The sequence below is a fragment of the Euprymna scolopes genome, chromosome 19 (assembly GCF_053919585.1).
Source record: "Euprymna scolopes isolate OS-2025 chromosome 19, ASM5391958v1, whole genome shotgun sequence".
NCBI lineage: Eukaryota > Metazoa > Mollusca > Cephalopoda > Sepiida > Sepiolidae > Euprymna > Euprymna scolopes.
This window is the reverse complement of record NC_136500.1, coordinates 110,623,131-110,644,643: the sequence shown is the minus strand read 5'-3', so window position 1 is coordinate 110,644,643 and position 21,513 is coordinate 110,623,131. Positions and strand designations below refer to the sequence as shown.

The 21,513-nt window shown below is 39.8% G+C and overlaps 1 protein-coding gene and 1 long non-coding RNA gene across 6 annotated transcripts in view; one reads left to right on the top strand and one right to left on the bottom strand.

The window, feature by feature from the left end:
- The window catches only part of LOC145239873 (tyrosine-protein kinase JAK2-like), a 115,482-nt gene that overhangs the window by 91,935 nt on the left and 2,034 nt on the right, over positions 1–21,513 (bottom strand). The window lies entirely within an intron of this gene.
- The window catches only part of LOC145239876 (uncharacterized), a 34,268-nt gene continuing 33,934 nt past the window's right edge, over positions 21,180–21,513 (top strand). For both annotated transcript variants that reach the window (XR_013862385.1, XR_013862386.1), the window contains exon 1: positions 21,180–21,378. This is a non-coding gene — a long non-coding RNA (uncharacterized LOC145239876). The remainder of the gene's footprint in view (positions 21,379–21,513) is intronic.

The window sequence follows — 21,513 nt, the reverse complement described above, 5'->3', positions numbered from 1 at the left end:
ATATATATATACATATAATTTTAAATATCTTAACAGGTAAAAATTTTGTAATCAATTTAAATTTACAGCGTGTCGCGTAGGAATACATTATTGCATATCAATTAAGTTGCCATCGTCAGTGGTTGCATGTGAAACGTACAGAAAGAAACAACAACAACAACAACAACAAAACTACGTCATTTTCGCGATTTACACTATAGTAAAATTTACTGTACAACTAAACTACCCGTACCTATTTACTATGCCTCTCCACGGGACAGAGTTAGACACCAGGGTCGTTTTTTTAACGTGGAGAAAAGGTACAAAAATAAAAATTGTCTCAGTCGTGAAGGATTTCTCCTCCACCGAAAGAGAACAAGAAATAGAAGTGCAGCATCTGAAGAACAGATACTACACTTTGAGATATTAAATCTTTTATTCATGTTAAAAAAATACAGTAAAATTAACGGTGAACAAAAACTTAGGCACATGGCCAACTCAATATACTATACAGATACTACACTTTGAGATATTAAATCTTTTATTCATGTTAAAAAAATACAGTAAAATTAACGGTGAACAAAAAACTTAGGCACATGGCCAACTATGTGCCTAAGTTTTTTGTTCACCGTTAATTTTACTGTATTTTCTCCACTAACCGAAACCAAAAAAGTGAAGTGAAAAAAGTTCAGCATCAGAACAGATACTACACTTTGAGATATTAAATCTTTTATTCATGTTAAAAAAAATACAGAAAAAAAAATCAACGATGAACAAAAAACTTAGGCACATGGCCAACTCAAAAGGGGGGATTTTGGGGGTCGTTGGTCATCCTTGTCACTCCAGAACTAAACAAAGTCAAAAGTTTCTCCCAGCTAGTATCTTCTTTCACCATAATACCGCATTCACCCTTTCATATTGGGGGACGTCCTAGTAACTCCCAATTTTTAAAACATTTTTTTTTTTTTTTTTTTATTGACGTGTAAAAACAAAAAAGATAACAATAAAATGGTAACAATAATTCATTTGTGTCGAGGGAGGGGGAAGAAAAACAAAAAAAAACAAAAGGTGATTAGTAGGACCCTCCCAACCCCGTCTAGTTGATAGACTGCCCGTTCCACTAGGTTTGTAAAAGGAACCTCGCTTCTGCGGGTCAGTCTCTAGGTGGGGATGCCCTCTAGATGGGGGTGAATGGAGAAAAGAAAATTTTGTGGGTAAGGGATGGAGGTTAGTTTGTATTTCTTTTTCTCCAAGATGGGTAAAATTTAGAGGAAGGGGTGAAAACAAAAATTGCAGGTAAGAGGGGATGGGGATCTTGGAGGCTTCCTAATCGGGGAGGGATGGAACACACACTCAGCTAGCTGAGAGACTACTTGTTTAATTTAACTTTACAGAACTGCGCGTTCCACACCTAGGCGGGGAACACGTATTCAAATTTGGCTCCTCTTCGTACACACAGACTTGCCACATGTATCCATCTTCTGTCAAATGCCGCGCGATGCAGCCTTCTTCTATCACATCTGATCTTCACCTGTAGTTGGTGTTTAAAGAACGCGATCAGATCTTGATCAGAAAAAGACAACACCCCTCGGCAACCTTGCAGACGCGACGTCCAAATCACCATTCTCGCCACGGCCAGAATCGTAACGTAGACCATTTGTCTTTCCCGGTCCCACGGCGGCCTCACGTTGTCCACAACATTGGATACAGTAATTGGGTGAGGATGCTCAGGATCGATGCGAGCCGTCACCCCACTGACATACGACCAGTACTGGCGGAGTTCGCGGCAATCGAAGAAAGCGTGATCCGTAGTTTCCACAGCCGTTGTCCCACAACGGGGACAATCAGGCGACTCCAGAAACCCAGAACTGCATTGTATGTTGTTGAGTGGAAGTGCATTTCGGGCCAATCGCCAGGTCAGAGAGAACTCCGAATTGTTCAGATGACTCGAACCTGGCGCCCAGCTCCACGCGGAGCGGATCTCACTCTGCTGCCACCCCAAACGCGCGCATAGCGGGTCGTCAGCGGCCTCCTTCACTAGATCCCTGTGGAGTTCCCTACGGGTAGCAGTCACAAGGTCACTGGACCTTGGTAGTCGTTTTAGCGCGGCTCGGCACTCTTTCATGTAGGCAGATTCTCCCCGCGGCCTGCGACGGCTCTCGATGGAAGGGTCGAGAACGAGGTCGGGGAAGGCGGCAGTAACCACGGGGTGCCACGGTTGGTCCTCCTGCATATAGTGGCTCAGGAAGGCCAGCCTCTCAGCATCTCGATGACACTTCAAGTCCGGCATTCCCAAGCCTCCCTCACACGGACGTTGAATACAGACCTGTCTGCTCACCCAGTGTCTTCCTCTGTCCCAAAGGAGCGAGGACAAGAGTTCGACAAGAGCTTTTAGGTGTTGTGCAGGCAGGGGAAGTACGGCCAGTCGGTAAAGGATGAGAGGAAAGACGTAAGTGGCGCACGCCTCAGCTCTACCCTTTAAGGAAAGTTTCCTAGGAAGCCACGAATTGACTGCAGCCTCCACCTTTGACCGTACCTCCAACCAATTCTTGTCAAGCTGGAGACCCGGTCCGAACCACACGCCGAGGATCCGGACCGGGCCATCTGTCCAGCTGAAGGGCGCAGGGAGGTTTGCGTTGCCACTCCATGCGCCCAACCGCAGTCCTACCGACTTGTTGCGGTTTATCTTGGCCCCTGTAATTCTTTCGTACTGTGTGAGTGCCTCCGACACGACCTCAATGTCTCTGAAGCCCGACACGAAGATCGTGAGATCATCGGCGAACGCGGATACCTTAGCAGCTGAGCCGCCAGGCAGAGCCATTCCGCGCAGGGCCGAATTTGCCTCCCCATGTCTCAGCTTGCGGAGAAGAGGCTCCAAAGCCAGGACATAAAGCAGGGGCGACAGCGGACAACCCTGACGAACCGACCGAGAGATAACAAAGGGTTTCGAGCGCTTTCCGTTCACTTGCACGACAGCCATGGGCTGTCGATACATTATGGAGATCCACTTGCAAAAGTCCGGTTTAAAACCGGCGGCCTCTAAGACAGATGCCAGGAAACGATGGTCGACCCTATCGAAAGCTTTGGACTGATCTAAGTTTATCAGCGCGGCTTCCGTGTCGTCATCTATTCCCCCCTCTAGGATCATGCGGATCAGGTGCAAGTTGTTCTGAATCGATCTCCCCTTCACAGCGTAGTTCTGTTCCGGTTCAACCAACTCGTCGATAACAACCTGCAGCCGATTCGACAGGACCTTGGCCAAAATCTTCAACTCTGTGTTTAGCAGAGTTATGGGCCTGTAGTCGTCTAACTCTTCCCCTCCATGCCCGTCACCTTTCTTCAGCAATGTGATCACTCCCTTGGTCACCTGCCCTGGGATGGATCCCTGAGCAAACCAATGGTTGAACATATCCGTCAGAAGAGGCAGAAACATGGGCGACAGCCTCAAGTACAGTTCGTATGGCAGACCATCAAGTCCTGGCGATCTGTCACAGCTGACCTGCTTCAGCGCAGTAAAGACCTCCCGCTCCGTCACCCGGCCCTCGCAACCAGCCGCTCTAGCCGCCTCGAGGCGGGGAGAGTCGGCCAAATAGTCGCTAAACTCAAGGACCGGAAGATCGGGCTGCTGCGTAAAACGCTCCTCGAAATGTTCTCGAAACCCCTCGCAGATCTCCCGAGTCGATTCCAGGGTGCGTCCATTCGGATGTTTGATTTTTGCAATGTATTTGTCCGAGCCACGCCTAGAAACCTCACGGCGCACGTCTGCATCAGAATTGACTGCTTCGTTGCCTATCTTTCTAAGCCTAGCTCTAACTACTTGGCCTTCGTAACGCTTGCTAGTCTCGCGTAGAAGGTCCTGCTTAGCTAGTTCCTGACTAACCCTATCACCCTCCCCCGTAGCCTGGGCTAGTTTCTGCTCTAGCTTCTTCTTCGTCTTGGCCTTATCTAGTGCGAGGCGCTGGGCATACTTGACGGAGAAGCTTCTGATCTTGGCTTTGAGACCTAACCACCACTTACTCCCGGTAACCGCCCCCACTAGTGCCTTTTTAATCAATTCTCTTAACTGATCTTGGAAGTCTTGTATCTCCAGAAGGGAGGTGTTTAACTTCCAGTACCCCGCTAACTTAGGCCTATTTCCTAGCTTCAGCCGGGCCATAACTAATTTATGGTCCGTCTGGCCTAGCCAAGTGAACGTGGGACAAGATAAGAAGTCTACTTCGCCTCTCCTGACTAACATCCTGTCCAAATAAGTATTTGGATAGGAGGAAACACTATTGGTCCACGTCCACATCTCCCGCCCTGGATGCTCGACCCGAAACCTGTCGACCAGACCGCATCTAGCCATCAGATCAGCCAGGCTGGACTCGCACCTCTCCGATCCTCTAGCTCCGCCTCCTACCTTATCTATGTCGGGGTCTAAGATGGAATTCCAATCCCCCATTAGCACTACCCGCTTCCGACAATCTACAAACGCGTCAAGCTGACTGAAGAATGAGACCCTCTCACGAGCGGTGCTGGGCGCATGAACCGCAATCACCCGAAACACAGAATCTTTTACGGCAACATCGGCCACAACCAGCCTACCCACTGCATCTCTATGGACAACGTCGACCGTCGCCGACAGGGTACGTTTAACCAGCACGGAAACTCCCTTCCCCCGCGGGCTGCCATATGCTGAGAAAACCTCAAAGTCTCGGGCCAGCACCTGACAGTCCACAGAGGAAACGAAATGCGTCTCCTGAATCGCAGCGACATCCACTCCCAGGGACAAGAGGTCGTGCCGGAGGCGAGCCGCCCGGCCCGATGATCTCAAGCCCCTCGCATTCAGACTAGCCAAATTCAAAGCCATGGTACCTACCTTAAGGTGTGTTACACTCAGCTCCGAAGTCAGCCGGGGAAAGGACACCGACGTTGTGTGCAATGCTCAAGGTGGTCAGGTTTTTCATGTCCTGACCTTCTCTCACAATGCCGCCGACATCCAAAGGGTAAGTCAATTTAAGGGCCCTATAGAGTGACGGATGGACCAACACTGGGACCCTTCCCTTGCATTGTTTTGCGAGTTCCTCAAGGGAAGGGTCATTTTTCCTAATCAGTTCAATTCCCGGACCAGCCCCTTCAGCGGCTTCCAGCATTGTCCACACGTTGGTTTTGCAGGCCTCAGGAAGCCTGACGAAAGTTGTTAGCCGTGGGGCGTCCGGGAAATTAGAGGGGACATTAACGTCTTTTCCCCCTATCTGTTGGCAGTCCAGCAGAGGTTTTAAATTTTTTCTCTGCCGGTGTGGTACGCCCATTGCCACAGACAGGGGGTCTACAGAACAAAGTTCCTCTCTCGTTTCGAGGGCGAGAGTCCCTGTTGGAGTGAGTCCGTAAGTGGGAGAATCTGAAGGGTCTCTCCCCCTCCCGGGTTCATTCTTTTCTTTCTGGGATGGCGGCTCAATTTGCATTGGTGTGGGGACGAGTGTCTGTGTGGTGTCTGGTGTCGGTGTTGGTGCGGTGTCTGGTGTTGGTGTGATGTCTGGTGTTGGTGTTGGTGCGGTGTCTGGTGTTGGTGTTGGTGCAGTGTCTGGTGTTGGTGCAGTGTCTGGTGTTGGTGCGGTGTCTGATGTTGGTGTTGGTGTTGGTGCGGTGTCTGATGTTGGTGTTGGTGTTAGTGCGGTGTCTAGTGTTGGTGCAGTATGTGGTATGGGGGTGGAAGTGGGTTGTGTTGTTGTTAGAGGTGGTGTATGCTCACAGGGAGTGGGGGCTGCCTTTTCTTCCCCTTTCCTTTTCTTTTTTATTCTTTTGAATGAACCGGGGAGTGGTGAGGTTGAGTTCCTCTCCCTCTCACTAGCAGATTCATCCTCAGAGGAGCAGTGTTTTCTTCGCTTGATCCCCGTCTCAATTGGTGTGGGGACCGTTGGTTGTTGCTGCTCCTCTAATTGTTGTTTCTCCGGTTGATGCTGTTGCTTTTCTGGTTGCTGCAGCCGTTTTTGTTGCTGCTGTTCTGGCTGTTGCTGCTGCTGCTGTTTTTGTTGTTGCTGCTGTTTTCGTGGCATTGGTTGTGGAATTGGCCGCGGCAGCTGATGTTGTTGCTGCGGCTGGTTCAACGGCTGGTTTGGCTGCTGCTGCTGTGTCTGCTGCCATGGCTGTTGCTGCGGCTGTTGTGGAGGCTGCTGTTGTTGTTGCTGCCTTGGTTGTTGGGTTGGTTGTGGGACGGTGGCAGATGGGATTGTGGGCTTCCGTTTCCGCCTCATTACCGTGATCCATTCCTCCCCTTTGGGCTCCTGCACAGTTTTGGGTTTCCTCGGTGCTGGGGTTGGTGCTCTGGTTGCAGGAGTTGTGACAGCCTGTTTGGACACTGGTGCTGTCTCAGAGGTTGGGACCGCCTTTAATGTCACTTGAGTAGGATTTGACCTTTGAGGGCAGCTCTTGGCCATGTGACCCTGTTTTTGGCAAAACCAGCAGTGCGGACGACGCCCCTCCACTACTACTGTCATAGTTGCCTCCTTAAATGTCAGCTGTGCTGGTATCGCCTGGAAGCCTTCTTTCTTTAGCCTCATGGCCACAGTGTAGCTGCCCAAGTGCATGCCGGTTTTCGACCGCACTGGGGTTATTTTTTCCACCTCGCCGAACTGTGTGAAGAAGGATCCCAGGATTTCTGCTGATATTTGCATAGGTACATTGAATACCTGCACCCGGGTCCTTGTCCTGCCCTGGTATTCGGGCTTTAGTTTTGTTCTCCCATACTTAATTTCCTGTAGGGAGAGTCTCTCCGCATCTTCCTTGGTGGGTAGGAGGATGTCCCACATGGCGTAGCTCCTCTGGTACAGGTATAATACCGGGATGTTTAGCTTGTGTAGGAGCCCTGCCATGTCTTCCTTTTTCATCCCTAGGAGGCGGTTTTCCGGCATATCCGAGATGATGAGGGAGAGCACTCTGTCTTCAATTGCCTCCCAAGCGCCTGGCACTGGTTTAATTTCTGCCCCCTCTATGTATTGTCTGTACTTGGTCAAGTACAAGTCTCTATACTCTTGAGGGGACAGTTGCTTCTCTACAGTCTTCCCCCATGCCGACCCTCTTGTTGGTGTTGGATCTTTGGTGAGGTTGGACTGTTTTTGCTGTTCCTTGGCGGAAGGGTTGCTATTTTGAGGGGCATTTTCCTTTCCGCTTTCCTTTGGGACCGACTCTCCCTGCTCTATACTTCTTCCAGGAAATACTTCCCTTTTTGGGGAGTCGGCCTCCTGGGGAGCATTGTCCTCTTTATTGTCTTTGGGAGCTTTTGCCCCTTTTGTTTTGGGGAGGTTTAGGCTGTATGCCCCCTCGTTTTCTTGATTTGCTCCCCTTTTGGGGCAGTAGCCCTCCTGGGGAGCACTGTCTCTCTTATCGTTCTTTGGGGCTACTGCCTCTTGATTTTTGTTGTCAGAGCGGGATGCCCTGTCCAACATTGTTTTTTCTCCCCTTTGTGGGGAGTCAACCTCTTGGGGAGCACTGTCTCCCTTATCGTCCTTTGGGGCTACTGCCTCTTGATTTTTGTTGTCGGAACGGGATGCCCCGTCCAACATTGTTTTTCCTCCCCTTTGTGGGGAGTCGCCCTCTTGGGGAGCTGCTGGTGAGTTTTCTCCTTTCTGAGGGGCGTCCTTTGGTTTAGTGTCCGGGCGGTATGCCCCGTTGCTTTTTGCTTCCCCTGTTGGGGAGTCGTCCTCTTGGGGAGCAGTTTTTCTTGTGGTAGCCCCCTGGCTGGGGGTATCGGTATTGGTGGTCCCCGGGCTGGGGGTGTCCATTTTTGAAAGAAGCTCTCTCTTCCCTGTATAATTCACCAAAATGAGTGACGTGGAGTCGACGTCCAAATTGGGAGCCGACTTTGGCGCCAAAAAGAAGTGGCGCCAAAGGCGGCAAGAGGGGAGATAGAACTGAGAGAGGGAGTGGGAAGTTAGTGGAGGGAAGAGAGAAAGTGTTTCCGACCCTCCCTCGCGGGAAGGTCGTAAATTATCAGCTCGGATCCCCCCCCGTGGGGGAGGGGGGAGAGCAGAGAAAGACAGACAAAGTGGGGGTGCGGACAGAACGCTACCCAACAAGCTCGCCGGCCACGAGAATGTGTCGCCAGAACAACACTGACTATCGCTGTGTATGTATCAGAGAACAGATACTACACTTTGAGATATTAAATCTTTTATTCATGTTAAAAAAATACAGAAAAAAAATCAACGATGAACAAAAAACTTAGACTACACTTTGATCTTGACACCAAAAGGCCAAACTAAACTACCCGTAACCCGTTCGGTCAGTATGTTATATTAGCTATGGAATTCATGTATGAGCGTGACACTTGTGACGCAAAGAAAATAAGTTTATTTTTTACATAACAGAAACATTTCTCTGAGAGTATATTAAAATGAAAAAAGAATATAGATAGATTTCTAGGAGTCGTTCTGTTTATTATAATTGATTATTTTTGAAAAAAAAAAAATTACAGTTACTGAATTATAAGTGGTTGTTGGCCATACTTATACGTTTTCAGCGTCCCAATTGTTCTTTTGTTTTTTTTGTTTTTTCGATTTTAAATTATCCAAATAAACAATTGTTAATACTGTCTGCTTTTTTTTTTTTACATCGTTCATTTCTGTATTACGTTTAAGTTATTTTAACGCATTTTTTTCTTCTTCATTTGTTAATAAACTTAGAACCTTTTTTTATCTACACTCTTAACATAAATAAAGTTGTTTAGTTGTAAGAAAATAGAGACAGAATAGTTGTAATAAAGAATAGTTGCAAAACACCCCCACTCTTCCCATGTTAAATAATAATTTCGAAATAATAACGTTAATGTTTTAGTGCGCAGGTCAAAATTTGCAAAAGAAGCGATTTGTGTTCATTTGTTTACGTTGGTATGTGTTAATGTTTATGCGCGCATGCGCAAACGGATGTCGTAAACCGGAAAGTGGGTTACATCACTCGTTACAAGGTCATTTGCGTTTTATAAATATATAGATAGATTAGTCTCTCTCTTACACACACATATAAATAAACAAATATATATATATTTGTTTTTTGTGTATTGATATTCATATTAAAAACCCTTTTTCTATTTATTTAAAAAAATTTTTTTGTTTACTTGCCTCCCCAAGAGGGCAGAGTTAGACACAAGATCGGTTTTTAAGGGGGGGGGGGAGAGAACTAGCTCCCCAAAAAGGGGCACTCCGGTTAGTAAAAAAAATAAAAATGTATCAGTCATGAAGGATTTCTCCTCCACTAACCGAAACCAAAAAAGTGAAGTGAAAAAAGTTCAGCATCAGAACAGATACTACACTTTGATCCTTTATATATAGTTTATTGCCGGTAAAAATTTACAATTTAAGGTTGAAAAAAAAATCACAAACAAGAAACTTAGGCATGAAGCCCTATAAGGAATTGGGGAACGGGGGGGTGCAGGGTCTTCTATTGTCTATACAACTTGTGAAATTACCACAATATCACACTCACACTTAAATTCCCCAAACGTTTTTCTGTATACATTTTTTTAAATATTTTGTTTTTAATATATATAAACAAAAACAGAAATAGTTCATTTGTTTAAGTCTTTGAATTTGATGGTGTAAAAGTTCCTTATTGCAAAAAGCTTGTGGAGTGGAGTGAGGAAAATAAAATAAGAAAAAAGAAAAGATTGCAACAAATAAAATGCCTAGTGGGGTATGTTAGTATTGTCACGACCCGGTTATTGGATGACCGAATTGATTGGCAGTCAAATCGAGACATAAGAATTTATTTTATTTTATATCCAACATCTCATAATTATCTTCGGTTAATCGTCAGATGTCAGATTAACCAGCGAAACATATCAATAAGGAGAAAGGAACAATAGAGCAAAAATGACGAAATGAACACTCAATAAAAGTTTAGAATTCAAGAAAGATTTTTATATACAAAGGAAGAAGAAAAAGTTCCGATACAAAGAATGAGTGAGACAGACGTATTTTGGGGGGGGGGGGGGGTTTGCCAGGTGTATGCGACATGCAAAATACAGTACAATATGTATAAAAGTTTGTGGAAAGGAAAAGATATTGGCATGAAATAGGCCAAACTTATCTGTTTTTATCCGTTAGGGTAAACACGGATTAAAAGTTCGCAAACACAATATCCAAGAAAAAAAGTTGAGATGGCGAAAGTTTATCTCTTCCTCGAATCTTAGTTCCAAAGAAGAATTCAATCGACAATACGATTGTATTTGGAATGATAATCCGCAATTTAATTAATTCAAATCTCAGCCAGATTAAATGTTGAGGTTAATCGACAATACGATTGTATTTGACTAATAATCCGCAGTTTAACTGATCCAAATCTCAATCTTCGATGAGGTCCGATTCTCGGAGCGACTGTTTGTATACCAGGCTGTCTCGCTTCTTTTCGCCAACTGTTTATTTCTTATTTTCAAATCCCTCGTGCTTCGCGTTTCCCGCCACGAATTTTCACTGTCTGGTTGCCATGACAACGTATTTCCGCTCGCTACGGCAGTATTCACACCCAACCTCTGTCCCATTTCCCTCAGCCAAGTGTCTGCCACGCCACATCATTCACAGAGAGAGGGGGTTATCTGGTTCATTAAGAAAGAGAGAGATAGCGAGATATATATAGAGAGTAAGTAGAGAGATTGACTGTTTGCTTTGCTCTGACGTCACAGTATGGTCCCTCCCGGTCCTAGATCGCCTACTGTTTTCCGGGAACCGAAAACAAGCAGGATGGTCTCTAACTAGGATTGAGGTGATTTACTGGGGGATATGAAGAGGAAAAATTAGGGAGGAAAAATGGGGGTGGAAGGTGACCTCCAAGTGGTGAAAAGACCGGGGCAAAAAAGAAAAGGATGCATGGATTGGGAAGATTCTAGTACCAAAAAAAAACAAACAAACTACATTTTGATTCTAGCCCAAAGTCCAAGAACTTTTTTTTTCTTCTATTTATTTAAAAAGAAAATACAACTCTTATATATATATATATATATATATATATATATATATATATATATATATATATATTGTTGCAGGCCTATGGGTGTCAATGTTTAGTTCTGCAAACTCAAAATAATAAAAATCATTAATTGAAAGTCTCTTCCTGCGATTGAGGTAATTGAATGAAATGATGTAGAAAAATGAAAGTTCTTGGTTAGAAATAACCAGATCTTTTAGGAAGAATTAAACAATAATTAGCGGAGAGATAGAAAAGGGTAAAAAGTCCACCTCCATGAGAGGAATTAATTGTTGGGCGTACGCGCATTTAACGTCCACGTGGACGGAGATCGACGTTTTATCTATTTTATTTTTACTTTCATCATATTTTGCTTTGGTTTTGATACCCCCAAATTCTAAGCTATCTCTTTACAACCCTTCCTTTTCATTACCTATCATACTTTCATAATTCAGAGTCCATTTTCTGTAGGCTGTTTTTTAACCCAGTCAACGATGGGTACTTTTGTTAGTATATATATATATATATATATATATATATATATATATATATATATATATATATATATATATATGAATTCTTTTTTGGGACACAAGCATGCCATGATGCCATTTTGGTTTGACAAAAAGTATGCCCAGTGCACCAAATTTTATTCTGGCATAAAAACAACTTTGTACAGAAAAGAAAAAACTAATTTTTACATTTTTATCTAGTGAATAACATAAAATTACATATGAAAAACCACGTTTATTATTTTTTTTAAATCCAACAACAGAGCTGAAGTTGATGTTTTGCTTCTAAAACAAAACTAACATTTTTGATAAAATTGCGTCTGGCATACCAGGAAAATATTTTGTTTTTTTAAAGAATAAAATTGAATACCATTTACTTTTTATGAGAATCTTTATAAATTTATCTAGCCTCTATAAACATAAAATTATATATGAAAAACCATGTTTATTATTTTTTTTTTAAATTCAACTTATGCAGTGGGAATGAATTGACTTTTTATTTCTTAAAAAAAAACTGACTTGTTTTGATAAAATTGTGTGTGGCGTACCGTTTAAATATTTTTCTAAAGAATAAAATTGAATAAAGTTTATTTTTACAAGAATCTTTATACATTTATCTAGCAAATAAACATAAAATTATATATGAAAAACCATGTTTATCATTTTTAAAAAGAATAAAATTGAATAACGTTTATTATTATGAGAATCTTTATACGTTGAAAGTAAAACAGTTTAAGATACAAGACCAGAGGTGAAAAATTAAGTTTTTCTAGTTATATTTATCAAAATTAAACTAGTCTCATTTTCAAAAAAAAAAAATCAAACTCATCTCCCCCACATAATTTTTAAATTTTGATTAGATATTACATAAAAAATAATTTAATATTTTTATATTTAATTTTATATACATTAATTATATGAAAGATAAAATTATATTTTAATATTTCATTTTAATTTTTGCATTTAGAATAATGTATTTTAAAAGAAAATGACAATTTGACGATAGACTCTTTAAAATTGAAATTAAAAATAATAGACATGGTTTTTCATATATAATTTTATGTTTATTCGCTAGATAAATGCATAAAGATTCTTGTAAAAATAAACTTTATTCAATTTTATTATTTAGAAAAAATATTTTCCCGGTACGCCACACAGAGATTTATTAAAAAAGTTAATTTTGTTTTAGAAGCAAAACATTGAATTCAGCTTTGTTGGATATTTTTGTCTAGATAAAAATGTTCAAATAAGTTTTTTTCTCTGTAGAAATTTGTTTTTATAACAGAACTAGCAGGGCTACCCGGCGTTGCTCGGGACCGTATAAACAATGAAAAAACAAAAGCAGATATTGAACATATGTTTTATTCTTAGGGGAGAGGAATCTTTCATCTCAAGTTTTAGCGTTAATGACAGGTTTTTTTGGGCCCCCCCTCGAAGATAACTGATCAGTTGACCAACTTCTAGTGGTCCGTTTGACGTGAAATTTCGATATTTGTCATCCGGGTGATGGGGCTTCGATATGATACCTAATTTGTCAAGTTTGGTTCCGTCTTTCAAAAGTTTTAGCGTTACAAACAAACATACATACATACATACACACAGACGTTTGGCTTTTATATATATAGATGAAATTTAGCACATTGGCATGGTGAACCAAAATGGCGGATTGAAATCTGGCATGCTGGCATCCCAAGAAAGAATTACCGGTTTCTGAATAGAGTATGTGTAATTTACAAGTTTTAAAGGCGCAAACTAGAGGCGGTCTCTAATCTGATCTTAAATTTAAAAAAAAAAAAAAATAATATTACATTAAGTAGATTGTGGTATTTAAATGGCTCTAACCAATTCACAATTCATTAGTTGTGTGTATATTTGTTGAAACGAAAATGTCCGTTTTTATTAAAGTAAATCTTAAAGTGGATTAAAAAAGGTATCTAACTTCTCAATTATATTTTAAATATAAGAAAAACAATAATAAATTGGCAAACGTCTACAAGATTTACCCTCCCCCTTTAAATTCCACAATTTTCACGTTTTCTAATTTCTTTTTGTATATATATATATATATATATATATATATATATATATATATATATATATATATATATATATATGTGTGTGTGTGTGTGTATATTTTTACTTTTTACTGGTTAATCTCATCGATTACATACATAACTTTCAGATTTAAAAAAAAAAATTATAACTTTTATCGTCAGGTATGAGTTTTCAATTATAATGTTCTACTAAACTGAACACCCACTTTGTAGTTATCATCGAGAAAAAAATAGTGACTGGTGAATATTCTCATATGAAATGAAGTTACAAAGATATGTGACTATAATCATTTAAAATAACTTTGTATTTGAACCAATTTAATTGAAACTAAACAAATATTTATATAAAGTTTTAACATTGTTTTATTGAAATTCTGAAAATTCTAAAAGTTAGACCTGTTGAATTGTGAGATGTTTTTACTTATATACAAAAAAAGTGTTGCTTTTTTTTTGTTTATTTTTATACAAATAAACTTTGTATTTAATTTTTTGTTTACATTGAATTTTTTTGGACATTTATTTTTCTGGCACTAAAATAGGATATTACCATAATATTCTATCTAAAGGTCGTCATTTTATAGGTGAGTCTTAAGTTGGAAAGGAAAAAGGGATCAAGTAAAGAATAGATACCCTGTAGCAGAAGACGACGACTAGCGACATTTCAAGTGACACCGGTGATTCGACCTTGACATTAGCACAAGCACATGGGGTTGGTTGTTTGTAAACAGGTCAAATAGCAGACATGGTCGAATATTCGCAAGCAAGATTTTTAAAAATATATTTACTAAACTTTTGAAGATTTAACAGAAAAATATATATTTACAAAACATGTTTTATAAGTAACAAAACGAATATATTTAAATAAAAGATATTTAAATAAATGGATGCCTTTCTGAGTGCATTTTTAATATATTTACAGAACTTTTTAATAAAACATAATAATCATAATTATAATAAAATAAATAAATAAATTTAAGCCACACTTAATAATGGCAGAAACAAATATAAAATAACTGACTTGTTTGGATTTTTGTGAATGTTTCACGAATGGTTGCGACCAAGATTGATTTTTATGTACAGTGTTTTTTTGTTGTTTTTTTTTGTTTTTTGTTTTTTTGCTGTGTGCGTTTTTAATACAATTTAATTATTCTTTAAAACATTAACTTTAGCAAGAATTAATATATTTTTAAATATTAAATTTTGATTTAATCTCATAATACCCTCATGTGATCAATTTATTAAATGACAAAAAATCCGTGTAGGTGATGCCTGGCTCTCAGACCTCCTCCTCTGGCTAAGTTCAGGTGATGACTAGTTCTGAAGTGTGTGTGGCGTTGGAACATTGCTGATATGCAGTTTCTTCAAGTGTGTGTGGTTGGTCAGATCTACCTTCAAGTATCAAGTTTTTTTAGCTGGTCTGATGAATTGGTTATTCCTTTGGCAGATGTTACCACTTTCAGACTCAACTGTGTAGGATCTTGGTGCCGTAGCAGAATGCTGAATGATTCCAGGTTCTCATAGCTTTGTTTTCTCATGCTGGAAATAGGCTTTCTGCTCTGTATGTAGAGGTAGCTGTTGTTTGTTATGCTGCTTGTTATAACAGTTCTTTGATTTGCTGTTCTTGTCTGCTCATCACCAAGTTGCTGCTTTGATACTAGTGGTGTCCTTCTAATATATCTCTTTGCAGGGAGACTGGTATTATGACTTTGTTGCTCTTAAGCAAAATACCATCTTGAACCACAATCTTATCTCTAAAGTTCCAAAACAGTAGGGCAATCAACTCAATTGGTAGGCTAGCCAGACATTTACAAGTTCTTTTAGTAATGGGTCTTGCAATGTCTCAACTTTGATATTCTTTATTCTGGTTGGTGAAAAATTAAAATAAGTTATCATACTGTGGACATTAAGGTATATTCCTTCAATGTGCTAGCTAGGTCTAGGTGATACTTGCGATAGGCAGTCTGCAATTGTTACTGCTTTTCCTGAGGTATATTTCAGCATGAAATCATATCCTTCCACTTTCAATAGCATTCTTGCAAGTCTTGGAGGTGCTTATGATAGGTTCTTTAATGTTATCGATTCTAATGACTTATGATCTGTATGGATGGTTATTTTGTGACCGCACATATAATAGTGAAATCTCTCCAAATCAAAAAAGATGGCTAACATTTTCTTCTCGATGTTTAGGGATCGAGTTTCTGGGCCTGACTCTGTCTTGCTTGGCATCCCCGTCTGTAACAGAGCTGCCCTATTTTGTGGTCCATGCATCCACTTGTAACATGACAGATTCCTTTGGGTGAAAACATTGGAATGTTGCATTTCTTTGATTTCCTCAAATACTTTCTGTAGCTGGGATGACCATGTGAAATCATTTCTTTTAGATATCAAGTCACGAAGGGGTTTAGTCAAAATTGCAAGTTGTGGTGAGCATTTGTTCAGGTAATTAACCAATCCTAGAAAACTGGTGAGCTGTTTTACATCCTTGAGTGGTTACATTTGTATAATCGCCTCTATTTTCTTAGGATCTGGTTTGATATCATGTTTCAAAATGATACGACCAAAAAAGGCTATTTCAGATGTCTTTACCACAAATTTCTCTGAGTTGAACTTGCAACTTTTTCTTCCCTTGCCCAAAGCATTAATTGCTTCAGTGCTTTGTCATGACTGATATCATCTTCTTTGAGTCCATATACGATTATGTCATCTCATATAGAAAGGCCGTTTTTAAGGTTACCAAAATTCTCTGTCATGGCTCTTTGAAATTCATCTTGGGTGAATTTTACTCTCATGAGAAACCTGTTGAACATATACCTACTATATGATGTTATAAATGTAAATCTTCTTGAATTCTCATCCAGACTTAGGTGCCAGTATCCAGACGTGATGTCAGCAGTTGTGAACCGTTTTGCGCCATTTAAGTCACAAGGGTATAAGTATAGTCTGACTGAACCATTGGTCTTGGTTACACAAACAAATGAATTCGATCATGGTGTTAGTTTTATCACAGGGGATATTATGCCTTGGGCTACTAGGGAGTCCAGTTCCATTTTTAACTTCTCTTTTAAAGCAGAATTTTTCTAGGTCGGTATACAACTGGTGGTACTTCTGGGTTCACATGAATGGTATATTAACCAGGTAGACAACCAATAGAATCGAAAATATCAAGAAATTCCTGAATAATTTTCTTTCATTTAAATTTCCTTTACAACTTGATCTTGGCATTGGAAATGGTTTTGTATTCTGCTGGGATGCTTGGTCATTGTTTGTCTGTACCTGATGATTTTTGGTAGCTGTAACGACTTATTTTACAGCTTAAGTTTAGGGTCACTAACCTTATCTTCCATGATGAATGTAGTCCTATCAATATTGGCTCTTTCGCATTTACATGCAGTTCTGCCAAAAGTAATGAAACTTATTGCTGTTGATTTGAGTGCCACTCTATGCATTTTTTTATATTCTTCATTGAGCAAAAGATTGCTCATCGCACCTGTATCAGCGTTAGCACTGACGCCTATCTGCATTTGCTTGTTGCCAATTTTTAACTTGATATACACTTCTGTAGTGGTTGATGGTAGCTACTAAATGGTGTATAAACATATATTTTCACTCGAACCACTAGCATCACTTTCATTTTGTGCCGCTATGTGGATTCTTGTGTTTTTGTGCCATTGTGATTGTGTCATTTTTTATTCAATTGTTTTTTTTATCTCCAATCTTAGAGTGTCAAACATTAGCAAAGTCTCTCTTTTTGTAGCATATCAAGCATGATTTTCCTTTTGCTGGGCATTCCTTGTCAAAAATGTCCTTTGCCACAATATCCACACTGTGTTGGCTTTTTATTATTCTTAACCTGAATTGAATGCATACTGCTCTCTTTTACTGGGGTGCATATAGCTTCAATATGGTTTCCATTCTGCTAGATCTACAGCAGATGTGCTTAAAGTTATATCTCATAGGATTAGCAAATCTCTCGATGGAGGCAACCTTTCTAGGGCAATTGCTCTTGACATATCTAAGGCCTTTGATAGAGTATGGCATGAAGGTTTACTTCACAAGATCTCTAGTTATGGTATAGCTGGAAATGTCTTCTCAATTATTAAATCATTTCTCTCTGATAGGTTCATAAGAGTAGTAGTTGAGGGGCAAAAATCAGAAGCTCACAGTATTAATGCTGGAGTCCCTCAGGGGTCAATCTTGGGCCCAACTCTATTCCTGATCTACATTAATGATCTTCCAAATCACATCCTTACATCATTTGTAGGCATTTATGCTGATGATACTACCATTTATGGTAGCACATCTAAGACATTAAACGACCAAGTTCTCTCCGATTCTCTCTCCTCTGATCTTGAGCACGTGCTACAATGGGGAAAGAAGTGGCTAGTTACTTTTAATGCATCTTGAACCAAGCTTCTCTCTTTACATCATCAACATTCTGATCCACATCTGGCATCAACTGAAATGAATGGCTCTCGTCTTCAGGAGGCCTCAAGTTTTGACAAGCTTCTGGGCTTGACCGTTACTCCTGATCTTAAATGGAACACGTACATCAAGTCTGTTGCCAAGGCCGCTGGAAAAATGGTGGGATCTTTCTATCGATCCGGTAGATATCTCACTGCTGATGCTATTCTCTATCTATATAAGAGCCAGGTACGTCCAAGATTGGAATACTGTTGCCACATCTGGGCAGGAGCTGCTAGAAAGGACTTGTTCTGCCTTGATAGAGTTCAAAATAGACTTCGTAGCCTCGTAGGAGATGTCCTTTTCTCTTCCCTACAACCTCTATCTCACAGAAGAGATGTTGCGAGTTTGTCTCTGATGTATCATTATTTTCATGGAAAGTGTTCAACTGAGCTTCAGTCTATGGTCCCCCTTTGCCAAACTTTCACAAGAAACATTCGTCTAGCTGAAAACACTATCAATAATTCCCCCCACTCTTTATCTGTGCCTCAACCTAAACGTAGATTCCATGAACAAAGCTTCTTTCTTAGAACTGCACGCCTGTAGAATTGTCTTCCATTTTCCTACTTTCTGGCTGACTACAATATGGTTGTCTTCAAGTCTAACGTAAATAAGTTCTTGATGAGCCGTTCCATAGAAGTTAACAAATTTACCGAATTTTCATGACTAATGATTACTATATTGTCCAATTTCTACTGTACACTCTTTAACCCTTATCCTGGAGTGGCCTTTTGGCCTTGATAATGTGGTGATGCCTGTGTAAAAAAAAAAAAAAAATTTACTTGAGGTCGCATCCTCTTTATTATGCATAGTGCTTTTGCTGTAGTAACTTCCTTAATTAAGTATTTCTGCACTGACTTTAGATAAATGCTGAACATAAGAGATGTCAGACTATAAAGGTGTCTTCTACCATTTAGTCGTATTCACATTGTTTGGTGAAGTCATTTCAAGAATGAGTGTGCTGAATCGTCTAATTTTGTTTGCACTTTAGCAGTTTGTGCCATGCCACAGGAAAATTTGATCTTGGGTTCACATACTATCTAAAGTATTTATTGTATGTTTCAATTGCCCTTTCTTTTTCATGGCCAAAAAATAAATGTGTCATTTATTTTTGGTCCATCAACACCGGCCCATAATAAATAATATCTAAGCTTGACATCATTGTCAACATTGCACTCCTTCAAAATGGAGACTGACTTGCCTTTTTCTCTTTCAAAATAGAGTTATCAATCAAATACTAGGAAAACTGCATGGAAATATTTATTACTAAAAAATATTAACCTTCATTGAAACTTAAGGATAATAATCAACTAGAATTTTATTTTTCCATTTTAGAAGAGTTCCATCTGCAACAAGGAAAATATTAAAGCTCTACCCATGTTATGAATGCCTTTCTAAATATGCATGAGAACATTAAAATGAACAAGTGCTAATTTCTTTTACAAAAATAAGAATGCAAATATATAGTTTGATTGTCTGGAAAATTTCGCATTGATATATATAAATGTTCAACTTGTTCCTCCTTAAGTTAATCTGTACATCATGTTTTCGGGGCTTAGATATTTGTAAACGAGGGTACATCAAAGGAACGTCACTTTCATATTCTTGTCTAGGGTTACCAGATTGACCTTTGTTCGAATATGTTTTTCCTCACATATACACACCCACATGTACGCACGCACATACGCACACACACACGCACGCATATACACGTCCTCATACACACACCCACATGTACGCACGCACAGACACATACATACATTCACGTTCACATATATACACTCACATGGGAAACGTCACTTCCCCTGAAAGGGATTCTAGACATGCATAGTCAGAACACTCACCCCGATATAAAAGTCCACAACACCATTCAACTTCCTCTTTCTTCCCTTTTGCCTGGTTTCGTCAACCAGGCAAGTTCGGTGTCCATAGCTTTTGGCTTGAAGACTTTTCCACGTGGACGACTGCTATCATGAACGCACGGTTTTGCTGAGGCAAACACTCCCTTTCTATTTCCCTTTCTACGTGCGGGACAGCTATTTCTCATCCTCAACTTCATTCCTTTCCTTTTCCACGCATGTAGTTGTCAACGCCTGAATGAACACGTGTTACACCTAAACCATTTAATTTTGACAGAGAATAAACGACATGTTTATTTCATGCAGCAATTGAGTTTTGTTTCCTTCATTCCATTTGTTTCATTATTTTCTTTTGTAGCGAGTTAGGGTATTTATATCCTGGTCCACAACACCTTTTAAAAGCAAAATTTTACGAATTTGAAGCAGTTGGTCTTCAAAAACTGTATTGGTTTTTCTATCCCAAGAACTAAGTTTTTGCCTTATCCACAAAAATATCAGCTTTATCAAAATATATTATGTGGAATTTCCACAAGTCCTGCTAGTATAAAATATTTGTTCAGTAATAAATGAATTAATTTTTTTCTCCATTCCTATATTGTCTTGTTTCTCATGTTGCAGGCACCAACCTTGACACATTTTTCGAACGATGCTTTTTTAGAGTTCCCGTTTGGGGGAAAGATTTTAGGGGGATTTTAGAGAAATATTTCTATGACCCATGATGACAGTGGCATGCCAAAATGGCAGAAAGTCTGTAGAGTCTTTATCTAAATGACACAATGATGTGAAGTAAACTGTTGAAATACAAAAGTGTTAAGAAATAGTAAAACATGTAACATTGGACAAAAGCAGGAGAAGCCGTAGCTTACTATACACATATATGTACACATTAATATACATACATACTAGAGTTGCAGAGTCGGAAGGTCCAATTCCTAGGGTTCCAAAGTCTTCCATTATTTATACTGTCCGTTGATTCTTTGGAGATTGAAAAATTCGACTCTAAAACCTTCAACTCTTCAACCCTAATATCAAAATAATGGAGCCTCATTTTATTTTTTTGGTGAACTAACCAGAGTTAAGGACTTGGAATTTACAACCGCGGCGCGGAGGGCCCCTCCGCCGGAGGGGTCAATTAACATTTTGGGACCGAGAGGGGGAAATGGCATCATATATGTTCGACCAAAAAAGTAATTTAGTTTCTACAGTAAAGTCAGTTGTTGTCATTAGGACTAGTATTATTGTGATGGTGGGGGCAGACGCTATTTTGTAATATGAATCACAAATTACTTTTACAATTGTGTTGTTATCGGACTAACTAAAGCCAATAATGTTCGTATGTGCGGCTGTAGAAATATGACTAGCTCAGTTCGTAATGGACTAGTCTAGAAAGGGGCGAAATGGACCAGTAGCGTTTATTTTGTTGACAAAAATTGCTATATTGAAAACAATTGATCAGATTATCAAATAATAATTAATTTTTGAAGATTCAGTGAAAGTTAAAAGAATAAAATTACAAAAAATTGTTGATTACAAAAAAAAACGAACGCAGAATTCATTTTACAACACAGAAAAAGAAAGGTAAGTAGAGACAGAGAGGAAGGAAAATGTGTTAAAGAATTTTGGAGAGAATTTAGTCGGACCCAAATAAAATTTATATTATTCGTTTTATTGAAATCGTATTTTTTGGTGTTATTGAAATTAAACTATTTCCTT